The following is an 11,373-nucleotide window of genomic DNA, read 5'->3' as shown; positions in this document are numbered from 1 at the left end:
GGCATTTTTACCTTTTATACAGCCATTTTTTCTAAAAGTGTTCATTATATTTTGAGTAAATTTCTTATATTTAATCAGTGAATAATAAGTCAATTGGGCTGTTACCAAGCAAATTAAATCAACACAGAATCTGAAGTGCCATTTAGATGTAATTACACACTGTTTAATGCAGTGGTTCCCAACCTTTTCTTGTTTGAGGCACCCTTGGAAAGCCTTTCAAAAGTTCCCGGCACCCTTATAAGGAAATAGATATTTAAAATCTCCATAGCTTTTTTATTATTATTTATTTATTTGTTTCATTTCGAGAGTTTGCATGCAACAACACCTTATACCTAGTCCTAGATGATATGAGAATACTGTTTACACTGATTCTGCCTTAATAAAAAAATTTTGTTGAAATTTTGGCGGCACCCTCAAAAGATCTCACGGCACCCATTAGTGCCGCGGCACACCGGTTGGGAACCACTGGTTTAATGCAAGACATGAATGCATTGAAATGCAATTACAAATGCAGAATTAATGTTTTGACCTATTAAACATAAAATGTTAAATATTGATATTTGAAGTGATTTAAAATATCACTGTTAATAAGTGAGTCATTGAGATTGAAACAAATCAGTTGATTCATTCAGAAATGACAAAACAGTGCTGTTCTTGTGTTTTGTTTACGAAATAGAGACAAAACAGGTAATATATAGCATCTAAAATGCAGATCTATTCTTTTGCCCTACGCTGCCTGCTTTGACAATCTGTACAATAAAGCTTGCATCTACATGGCTCGTCCATTACACAAGACTTTGCCTACATCAGTTTTGCATAACTCAAATAAATGAGTAGTTTGGTTCACTAGGCTACCCAATCATATGGAAGATTGCTAATTTGAAGATAATCATTAACACACACAGAGGGTAAGCCACAAACATTAACTATCAAAGAAGCTGGCTGTTCACAGAGTTCTGTATTTAAGCATGTTAATAGATTTGATTCAAGAACTTGAGTGAACTTCACAAGAAATGAACTGGCTGGGGGTCTGGGGCCAAGGCATCAAGAGTCACCACACACAGACGTGTCAAGCATTTTGGTTACTGTTGTCGTATTCCTGTTATTAAGTCATCATTAGTTCATGGGGAGATTTATTTTACAATGTTAAAAAAACAGCAACAAAAAAGAAACAAAAATCCACAGAAGAAAAAACAATGCAAGATCCATCAAGAGCACGCATCATCTTATTATTTTTCTCCATTGGCAGATTCACATTCACATTCATTTTTAAATGAATCATAAATAAGAGAGGAAGAAAGTGAATAAAAACACTGAATAAACATGTTGTTCCTATTTTAGAAATAATAACATCAAAAAGAACTTCAGTCGCTAAACAACCATAAGAGTGCATATGTAATGGGGTGAGTCTGTGGGCCCAGGCCTTAAAGAAAACTGTAATACAGGGTCTTTACTGAATAAAATCATGCCCAGTAATGAGTTACTGTTATGGGTTTAGTCTGTGAGACTGGATGTCTGGACTTAGGTTCTGAACGCTTAAATATTTCTTCCAGGGTGACTATGGTCGAGTGGAAAAGCGTACGGGAAGTCGCCCTTAACCCGGCCAATATCGCCTGGATGAAGTGCCTGGATGTCTTGACGTACGTTATGAAGGCTTAAATATTTCTTCCAGGGTTACCATGGTCGAGTGGGAAAGCCTCCGAGAAGTCGCACTTAACCCGGCCAAGATCATGCCCATAAAAGTGTTATAGTAATGCGGTGAGTCTGTGGGCCCAGGCCTTTACTGAATAAAATCATGCCCAGTGATGTGTTACTGTTATGGGGTTAGTCTGTGAGCCTGGATGTCTGGAGGTTGGTTTTAAACACTTAAATATTTCTTCCAGGGTTACCATGGTCGAGTGGAAAAGCGTCCGAGAAGTCGCACTTAAACAGGCCAATATCACCTGGATGTCTGGACTTTTTGGTTTTGAACGCTTTAAAATTCTGAATGCTTAAACATTTCTTCCAGGGTGACCATGGTCGAGTGGAAAAGCATCCGAGAAGTTGCCCTTAACCTGGCCAATATTGCCTGGATGAAGTGCCTGGATGTCTGGACTTAGGTTTTGAACGCTTAAAATTTTCTTCCAGGGTTACCATGGTTGAGTAGGATAGCCTACGAGAAGTCACACTTAACCCGGCCAAGATCATGCCCATAAAAGTGTTGTAGTAATGGGGTGAGTTTGTGGGCACAGGCCTTAAAGAAAGCTTTAATACAGGGTCTTTACTGAATAAAATCATGCCCAGTAATGTGTTACTGTTATGGGGTTAGTCTGTGAGCCTGGATGTCTGGATTTAGTTTTTGAATGCTTAAATATTTCTTCCAGGGTTACCATGGTCGAGTGGAAAAGCGTCTGGGAAGTCGCCCTAAACCCGTCCAATATCACCTGGAAGAAGCGCCTGGATGTTTGGATTTAGGTTTTGAATGCTTAAAAATTTCTTCCAGGTTACGATGGTTGAGTCGGATAGCCTACGAGCAGTCACACTTAACCCGGCCAAGATCGTGCCCATAAAAGTGTTATAGTAATGGGGTGAGTTTGTGGGCCCATGCCTTAAAGAAAACTGTAATACAGGGCCTTTACTGAATAAAATCATGCCCAGTAATGTGTTACTGTTATGGGGTTTGTCTGTGAGCCTGGATGTCTGGACGTATGTTTTGAACGTTTAAATATTACTTCCAAGGTTACCATGGTCGAGTTAAAAAGTGTCCGAGAAGTCACCCTTAATCCGTCCAATATCGCTTGGATGTCTGGACGTATGTTTTGAACACTAAAATATTTCTTTCAGGGTTACCATGGTCGAGTGGAAAAGCATCCGAGAAATTGCACTTAACCCAGTCAATATCACCTGGATGCCTGGACTTAGGTTCTGAATGCTTAAATATTTCTTCCATGGTCGAGTGGAAAAGTGTCCAGGAAGTGGCCTTTAACCCGGCCAATATCGCCTGGATGAAGCGCCTGGATGTCTGGACGTAGGTTATGAATGCTTAAATATTTCTTCCAGGTTGTGGCAGGAGGAGCCAAGTCTCTTTTTTTTTTATAGTGCATTATTGTTGCGTCAGCGCCCACATGCTATAAAAACGGGAACGTATGCGCTTTTTGAGGTGTGTCGCTTGACTAATCGTAGCGCCGTTAACGCGCTTTCGTCATCTCCCCGGAACTAATTGGAGCACGCGAGCTGGTGAGGAGCGCATACTGTTTGTTCCTATTTTAGTTTATTGTTTAGTTAAAAGATGAATTTTACATGTTTTAGAGACGTGACTCAAGTACTGGTTTTGAACCAATGTTCCTTGCCGCCGGGCCACCTGAGGGGGTTCGTAGAAGTACTTAAATACTGGAGAAGGTACGAACTACGGCGTAATTTTAGTATCCTAATACGCATCAAGGAAGTTGCCCGTTGCATTGACACGTACTACTCGTATCAGTGGTTGAAATCCAAATCCCTTCGGTCCGTAAGTAGGTTTTTCATTATAATATAGTGGGGTAAGGGGAGTGTGTTTTAATAGTGTAACGCTCTCTTTCTTGCTTTTTAGGATAAGTGAAGGTCCATAAACTGCACTACAGTCGCCTTTTTTTGATTTAACGGTTGCAGTGCTGTCCTGTTTCCAGACTTTTTGGTTTAATATTCTTTTTTTTGGTTTCCCATATGTCTTCCTCTTTTGAAGTCAAACTGATTTCTTTTATTTGTTTTCGCTTTTGATTTGTTCATTCGAACTGACTTCCTTTGGTACTCAGTGGAGCTAATGATGTGACTATGTTTTGTTTGTTTTCTTTTGTGCTTTAATTCTCTTGATTGGTTGTTGATGATGCTATTTCATTCTCAAGTGACAAGTTACTGACCTGCCTTCTTTGTCGTGACAGGGCCTGAGCACCGGGGCAGAGAATTTCTTTTAGGTGGTGGTATCTTCCTCACAGCGTGCAGTGATCACCTTCCTATGTGTGTGTGAGTGTGCCCGTGTGTCTACACAGTGAAATGCAGTCACCAGCGAGTGGTGTGGTCTGTCCTCCCTAGTTTCGGTAAGCTCCAGCCCGGGGGCCCTTGACTTTTAGAAGTGTCTTGTGTAGATCCAACAACCTTCTAGACTATTTGAAATGTTATTCCATCTAAGATTTGTCAATAAAAAATGTGTCGTGACCAACTTCTCTGACTCTTAATTGGTGGTACGAATCTGTGTTAGCCTAATTTAGGTGGTTTATTTCAATTCTTTGGGTGAAATTCCCATAGTGGCGTAGTCGGAGTGCTAGTCCCCTTTTATAGTGGGGAATTTTGATCTTTCCTGCCACCTGACCCCATCATCCCAACGCCACACAGGTTTACCATGGTCGAGTGGGAAAGCCTCCAAGAAGTCGCACTTAACCCGGCCAAGATCATGCCCATAAAAGTGTTATAGTAATGCGGTGAGTCTGTTGGCCCAGGCCTTTACTGAATAAAATCATGCCCAGTAATGTGTTACTGTTATGGGGTTAGTCTGTGAGCCTGGATGTCTGGAGGTTGGTTTTGAATGCCAAAATATTTCTTCCAGGGTTACCATGGTAGAGTGGAAAAGCGTCCGAGAAGTCGCACTTGAACAGGCCAATATCACATGGATGAAGCGCCTGGATGTCTGGAGGTTGGTTTTGAGCGCTTAAAAATTTCTTCCAGGGTTACGATTGTTGAGTCGGATAGCTTAAGAGCAGTCACACTTAACCCGGCCATGATCATGCCCAAAAAAGTGTTATAGTATTGGGTTGAGTTTGTGGGCCCAGGCCTTAAAGAAAACTGTAATACAGGGCCTTTACTAAATAAAATCATGCCCAGTAATGTGTTACTGTTATGGGGTTAGTCTGTGAGCCTGGATGTCTGGACTTAGGTTCTGAACGCTTAAATATTTCTTCCAGGGTGACCATGGTCGAGTGGAAAAGCGTCCGGGAAGTCGCACTTAACCCGGCCAAGATCGCCTGGATGAAGTGCCTGGATGTCTGGACGTACGTTATTAAGGCTTAAATATTTCTTCCAGGGTTACCATGGTCGAGTGGGAAAGCCTCCGAGAGGTCGCACTTAACCCGGCAAAGATCATGCCCATAAAAGTGTTATATTAATGCGGTGAGTCTGTAGTCCCAGGCCTTGACTGAATAAAATCATGCCCAGTAATGTATTACTGTTAAGGGGTTAGTCTGTGAGCCTGGATGTCTGGAGGTTGGTTTAAAACACTTAAATATTTCTTCCAGGGTTACCATGGTCGAGCGGAAAAGTGTCCGAGAAGTCGCACTTAAACAGGCCAATATCGCCTGGATGTCTGGACTTTTTGGTTTTGAACGCTTTAAAATTTCTTCCAGGGGTACCACGGTCGAGTGGGAAAACCTAAGAGAAGTCACACTTAACCTGGCCAAGATCATGCCCATAAAAGTGTTATAGTAATCGGGTAAGTTTGAGGGCCAAAGCCTTAAAGCAAACTGTAATAATGGGCCTTTACTGAATAAAATCATGCCCAGTAATGTGTTACTGTTATGGGGTTAGTCTGTGAGCCTGGATGTCTGGATTTAGGTTTTGAACACTTAAAAATTTCTTCCAGGGTTACCATGGTCGAGTGGAAAAGCGTCCGGGAAGTCGCCCCTAACCCGGCCAATATCGCCTGGATGTCTGGATGTAGGCTCTGATCGCTTAAAAATTTCTTCCAGGGTTACCATGGTCGAGTGGGAAAGCCTCCGAGAAGTTGCACTTAACCCGGCCAAGATCATGCCCATAATAGTGTTATAGAAATGCGGTGAGTCTGTGGAACAAGGCCTTAAAGAAAACTGTAGTCCTGTGCCTTTATTGAATAAAATCATGCCCAGTAATGTGTTACTGTTATGGGATTAGTCTGTGAGCCTGGATGTCTGGAGGTTGGTTTTGAACGCTAAAATGTTTCTTCCAGGGTTACCATGGTAGAGTGGAAAAGCGTCCGAGAAGTCGCACTTGAACAAGCCAATATCACATGGATGAAGCGCCTGGATGTCTGGAGGTTGGTTTTGAACGCTTAAAAATTTCTTCCAGGGTTACGATGGCTGAGTCGGATGGCTTAAGAGCAGTCACACTTAACCCGGCCATGATCATGCCCATAAAAGTGTTATAGTAATGGGTTGAGTTTGTGGGCCCAGGCCTTAAAGAAAACTGTAATACAGGGCCTTTACTGAATAAAATCATGCCGAGTAATGTGTTACTGTTATGGGGTTTGTCTGTGAGCCTGGATGTCTGGACTTAGGTTCTGAACGCTTAAATATTTCTTCCAGGGTGACCATGGTCGAGTGGAAAAGTGTCCGGGAAGTCGCCCTTAATCCGGCCAATATCGCCTGGATGAAGTGCCTGGATGTCTGGACGTACGTTATGAAGGCTTAAATATTTCTTCCAGGGTTACCATGGTCGAGTGGGAAAGCCTCCGAGAAGTCGCACTTAACCCGGCCAAGATCATGCCCATAAAAGTGTTATAGTAGTGGGGTTAGTCTGTAGGCCCAGGACTTGACTGAATAAAATCATGCCCAGTAATGTATTACTGTTAAGGAGTTAGTCTGTGAGCCTGGAGGTTGGTTTAAAACACTTAAATATTTCTTCCAGGGTTACCATGGTCGAGTGGAAAAGCATCTGAGAAGTCGCACTTAAACAGGCCAATATCGCCTTGATGTCTGGACTTTTTGGTTTTGAACGCTTTAAAATTTCTTCCAGGGTTACCATGGTCGAGTGGGAAAGCCTACGAGAAGTCAAACTTAACCCGGCCAAGATCATGCCCATAAAAGTGTTATAGTAGTGGGTTTAGTCTGTGGGCCGAGGCCATAACTGAATAAAATCATGCCCAGTAATGTGTTACTGTTTTGGGGTTAGTCTGTGAGCCTGGATGTCTAGACTTAGGTTTTGATTGCTTAAAAATTTCTTCCAGGGGTACCATGTTCGAGTGGGAAAACCTCAGAGAATTCCCACTTAACCTGGCCAAGATCATGCCCATAAAAGTGTTATAGTAATCGGGTGAGTTTGAGGGACCAAAGCCTTAAAGCAAACTGTAATACAGGGCCTTTACTGAATAAAATCATGCCCAGTAATGTGTTACTGTTAAGGGTTAGTCTGTGAGCCTGGATGTCTGGATTTAGGTTTTGAACACTTAAAAATTTCTTCCAGGGTTACCATGGTCGAGTGGAAAAGCGTCCGGGAAGTCGCCCTTAACGCGGCCAATATCGCCTGGATGTCTGGATGTAGGCTCTGATCGCTTAAAAATTTCTTCCAGGGTTACCATGGTGGAGTGGGAAAGCCTCAGAGAAGTCGCACTTAACCCGGCCAAGATCATGTCCGTAATAGTGTTATAGTAATGCGGTGAGTCTGTGGAACAAGGCCTTAAAGAAAACTGTAGTCCTGTGCCTTTATTGAATAAAATCATGCCCAGTAATGTGTTACTGTTATGGGGTTAGACTGTGAGCCTGGAGATCTGGACGTAGGTTTTGAACGCTTAAATATTTCTTCCAGGGTTCCGACGGTTGAGTTGGATAGCCTACGAGCAATCACTCTTAACCCGGCCGAGATCATGCCCATAAAAGTTTTATAGTAATGGGTTGAGTTTGTGGGTCCATGCCCTAAAGAAAACTCTAATACAAGGCCTTTACTGAATAACATCATGCCCAGTAATGTGTTACTGTTATGGGATTAGACTGTGATCCGGGATGTTTGGACATAGGTTTTGAACGCTTAAATGATTCTTTCTGGGTTACCATGGTCGAGTGGGAAAGCGCCCGGGAAATCGCCCTTAACCCGGCCAATATCGCCTGGATGAAGTGCCTGGATGTCTGGACGTACGTTATGAAGGCTTAAATATTTCTTCCAGGGTTACCATGGTCGAGTGGGAAAGCCTCCGAAAAGTCGCACTTAACCCGGCCAAGATCATGCCCATAAAAGTGATATAATAATGCGGTAAGTCTGTGGGCCCAGTAATGTTTTACAGTTATGGGGTTAGTCTGTGAGCCTGGATGTCTGGATTTAGGTTTTGAATGCTTAAATATTTCTTCCAGGGTTACCATGGTCGAGTGGAAAAGCGTCCGGTAAGTCGCCCTAAACCCGGCCAATATCGCCTGGATGAAGCGCCTGGATGTTTGGCTTTAGGTTTTGAACGCTTAAAAATTTCTTCCAGGTTACAATGGTTGAGTCGGTTAGCCTACGAGCAGTCACACTTAACCCGGCCGAGATCATGCCCATAAAAGTGTTATAGTAATGGGTTGAGTTTGTGGGCCCATGCCTTAAAGAAAACTGTAATGCAGGGCCTTTACTGAATAAAATCATGCCCAGTAATGTGTTGCTGTTATGGGGTTTGTCTGTGAGCCTGGATGTCTGGACAAAGGTTTTGAACGTTTAAATATTTCTTCCAGGGTTACCATGGTCGAGTGGGAAAGCCTCCGAAAAGTCGCACTTAACCCGGCCAAGATCATGCCCATAAAAGTGATATAATAATGCGGTAAGTCTGTGGGCCCAGGCCTTTCCTGAATAAAATCATGCCCAGTAATGTTTTACAGTTATGGGGTTAGTCTGTGAGCCTGGATGTCTGGATTTAGGTTTTGAATGCTTAAATATTTCTTCCAGGGTTACCATGGTCGAGTGGAAAAGCGTCCGGGAAGTCGCCCTAAACCCGGCCAATATTGCCTGGATGAAGCGCCTGGATGTTTGGCTTTAGGTTTTGAACGCTTAAAAATTTCTTTCAGGTTACAATGGTTGAGTCGGTTAGCCTACGAGCAATCACACTTAACCCGGCCGAGATCATGCCCATAAAAGTGTTATAGTAATGGGTTGAGTTTGTGGGCCCATGCCTTAAAGAAAACTGTAATGCAGGGCCTTTACTGAATAAAATCATGCCCAGTAATGTGTTACTGTTATGGGGTTTGTCTGTGAGCCTGGATGTCTGGACAAAGGTTTTGAACGTTTAAATATTTCTTCCAAGGTTACCATGGTCGAGTTGAAAAGCGTCCGAGAAGTCACACTTAACCCGGCCAAGATCATGCCCGTAAAAGTGTTATAGTAATGGGGTGAGTTTGTGGGCCCAGGCCATAACTGAATAAAATCATGCCCAGTAATGTGTTACTGTTATGGGGTTGATCTGTGAGCCTGGATGTCTGGACGTAGGTTCTGAACGCTTAAATATTTCTTCCAGGTTTAGCATGGTTGAGTGGGAAAGTCTACAAGAAGTCACACTTAACCTGGCCAAGGTCATGCCCATAAATGTTTTATAGTAATGGGGTGAGTCTGTGGGCACAGGCCTTTACGGAATAAAATCAGGCCCAGTAATGTGTGACACACTTAACCTGGCCAAGGTCATGCCCATAAAAGTTTTATAGTAATGGGGTGAGTCTGTGGGCGCAGGCCTTTATTGAATAAAATCATGCCCAGTAATGTGTTACTGTTATGGGGTTAGTCTGTGAGCCTGGATGTCTGGATGTAGGATTTGAACGCTTAAATATTTCTTCCAGGCTTACCATGGTCGAGTGGAAAAGCGTCCGGGAAGTGGCCCGTAACCCGGCCAATATCGTCTGGATGAAGCGCCTGGATGTGTGGACTTAGGTTTTGATCACTTAAAAATTTCTTCCAGGGTTACCATGGTCGAGTGGGAAAGCCTCCGAGAGGTAGCACTTAAACCTGCCAAGTTCATACCCATAAAAGTGTAATATTAATGGGTTGATTCTGTGGGCCAAGACCTTAAACAAAATTGTAATCCATGGCTTTTACTGAATAAAATCATGCCCAGTAATGTATTACTGTTATGCGGTTAGTCTGTGAGCCTGGATGACTAGATTTAGGTTTTGAACGCTTAACAATTTCTTCCAGGGTTAACATAGTCGAGTGGGAAAGCCTACGAGAAGTCACGCTTAACTCGGCCAAGATCACGCCCATAAAAGTGTTATAGTAATGGGGTGAGTTTGTGGGCCCAGGACTTGAAGAAAACTGTAATACAGGGCCGTTACTGAATAAAATCATGTCCAGTAATATGTTACTGTTATGGGGTTAGTCTGTGAGCCTGGATGTCTGGACGTATGTTTTGAACGCTTAAATAGTTCTTCCAGGGTTACCATAGTCGAGTTGAAAAGCGTCCGAAAAGTCACCCTTAATCCCGCCAATATCGCCTGGATAAAGTGCCTGGATGTCTGGACGTAAGTTTTGAACGCTTAAATATTTCTTCCAGGGTTACCATGGTTGAGTGTAAAAGCGTCCGAGAAGTTGTACTTAAACCGGCCAATGTCGCCTGGATGCCTGGACTTAGGTTTTGAACTTTTAAATATTTTTTCCAGGTTTAGCATGGTCGAGTGGAAAAGCGTCTGAGAAGTCGCACTTAAACCGGCCAATATCGCCTGGATGAAGTGCTTGGATGTCTGGGCTTAGGTTTTGAATTCTTAAAAATTTCTTCCAGGGTTCCCATGGTTGAGTGGGAATGCCTACGAGAAGTCACACTTAACTCGGCCAAGATCATGCCCATAAAATAGTTATAGTAATGGGGTGAGTCTGTGGGCCCAGGCCATAACTGAATAAAATCATGCCCAGTAATGTGTTACTGTTATGGGGTTGATCTGTGAGCCTGGATGTGTGGATTTAGGTTTTGAACGATTAAAAGTTTCTTCCAGGGTTACCATGGTAGAGTAGGAAAGCCTACGAGAAGTCACACTTAACCCGGCCAAAATCATACCCATAAAATTGTTATAATAATGGGTTGAGTCTGTGGGCCCAGGCCTTTCCTGAATAAAATCATGCCAAGTAATGTGTTACTGTTATGGGGTTAGTCTGTGAGCCCGGATGTCTAGACCTAGGTTTTGAATGCTTAAATATTTGTTCCGGGGTTACAATGGTAGAGTGGAAAAGCCTACGAGAAGTCACAGTTAACCCGGCCAAGATCATGCCCATAAAAGTGTTATAGTAATGGGGTGAGTTTGTGGGCCCAGGCCATAACTGAATAAAATCATGCCCAGTAATGTGTTACTGTCATGGGATTTATCTGTGAGCCTGGATGTCTGGACGTAGGTTGTGAACGCTTAAATATTTCTTCCAGGGTTACCATGGTCGAGTGGAAAAGCGTCTGAGAAGTCGCACTTAAACCGGCCAATATCGCCTGGATGATGTGCCTGGATGTCTGGGCTTAGGTTTTGAATTCTTAAAAATTTCTTCCAAGGTTACCATGGTCGAGTTGAAAAGTGTCCGAGAAGTCACCATTAATCCAGCCAATATCGCCTGGATGTCTGGACGTAGGTTTTGAATGCTTAAATATTTCTTCCAGGGTGACCATGGTCGAGTGGGAAAACCTACGAGAAGTCACACTTAACCCTGCCAAGTTCATGCCCATAAAAGTGTTATAATAATGGGTTGATT

This window comes from Puntigrus tetrazona, chromosome 24, assembly GCF_018831695.1.
Source record: "Puntigrus tetrazona isolate hp1 chromosome 24, ASM1883169v1, whole genome shotgun sequence".
Lineage (NCBI taxonomy): Eukaryota > Metazoa > Chordata > Actinopteri > Cypriniformes > Cyprinidae > Puntigrus > Puntigrus tetrazona.
This window is presented reverse-complemented; position numbering follows the sequence as displayed.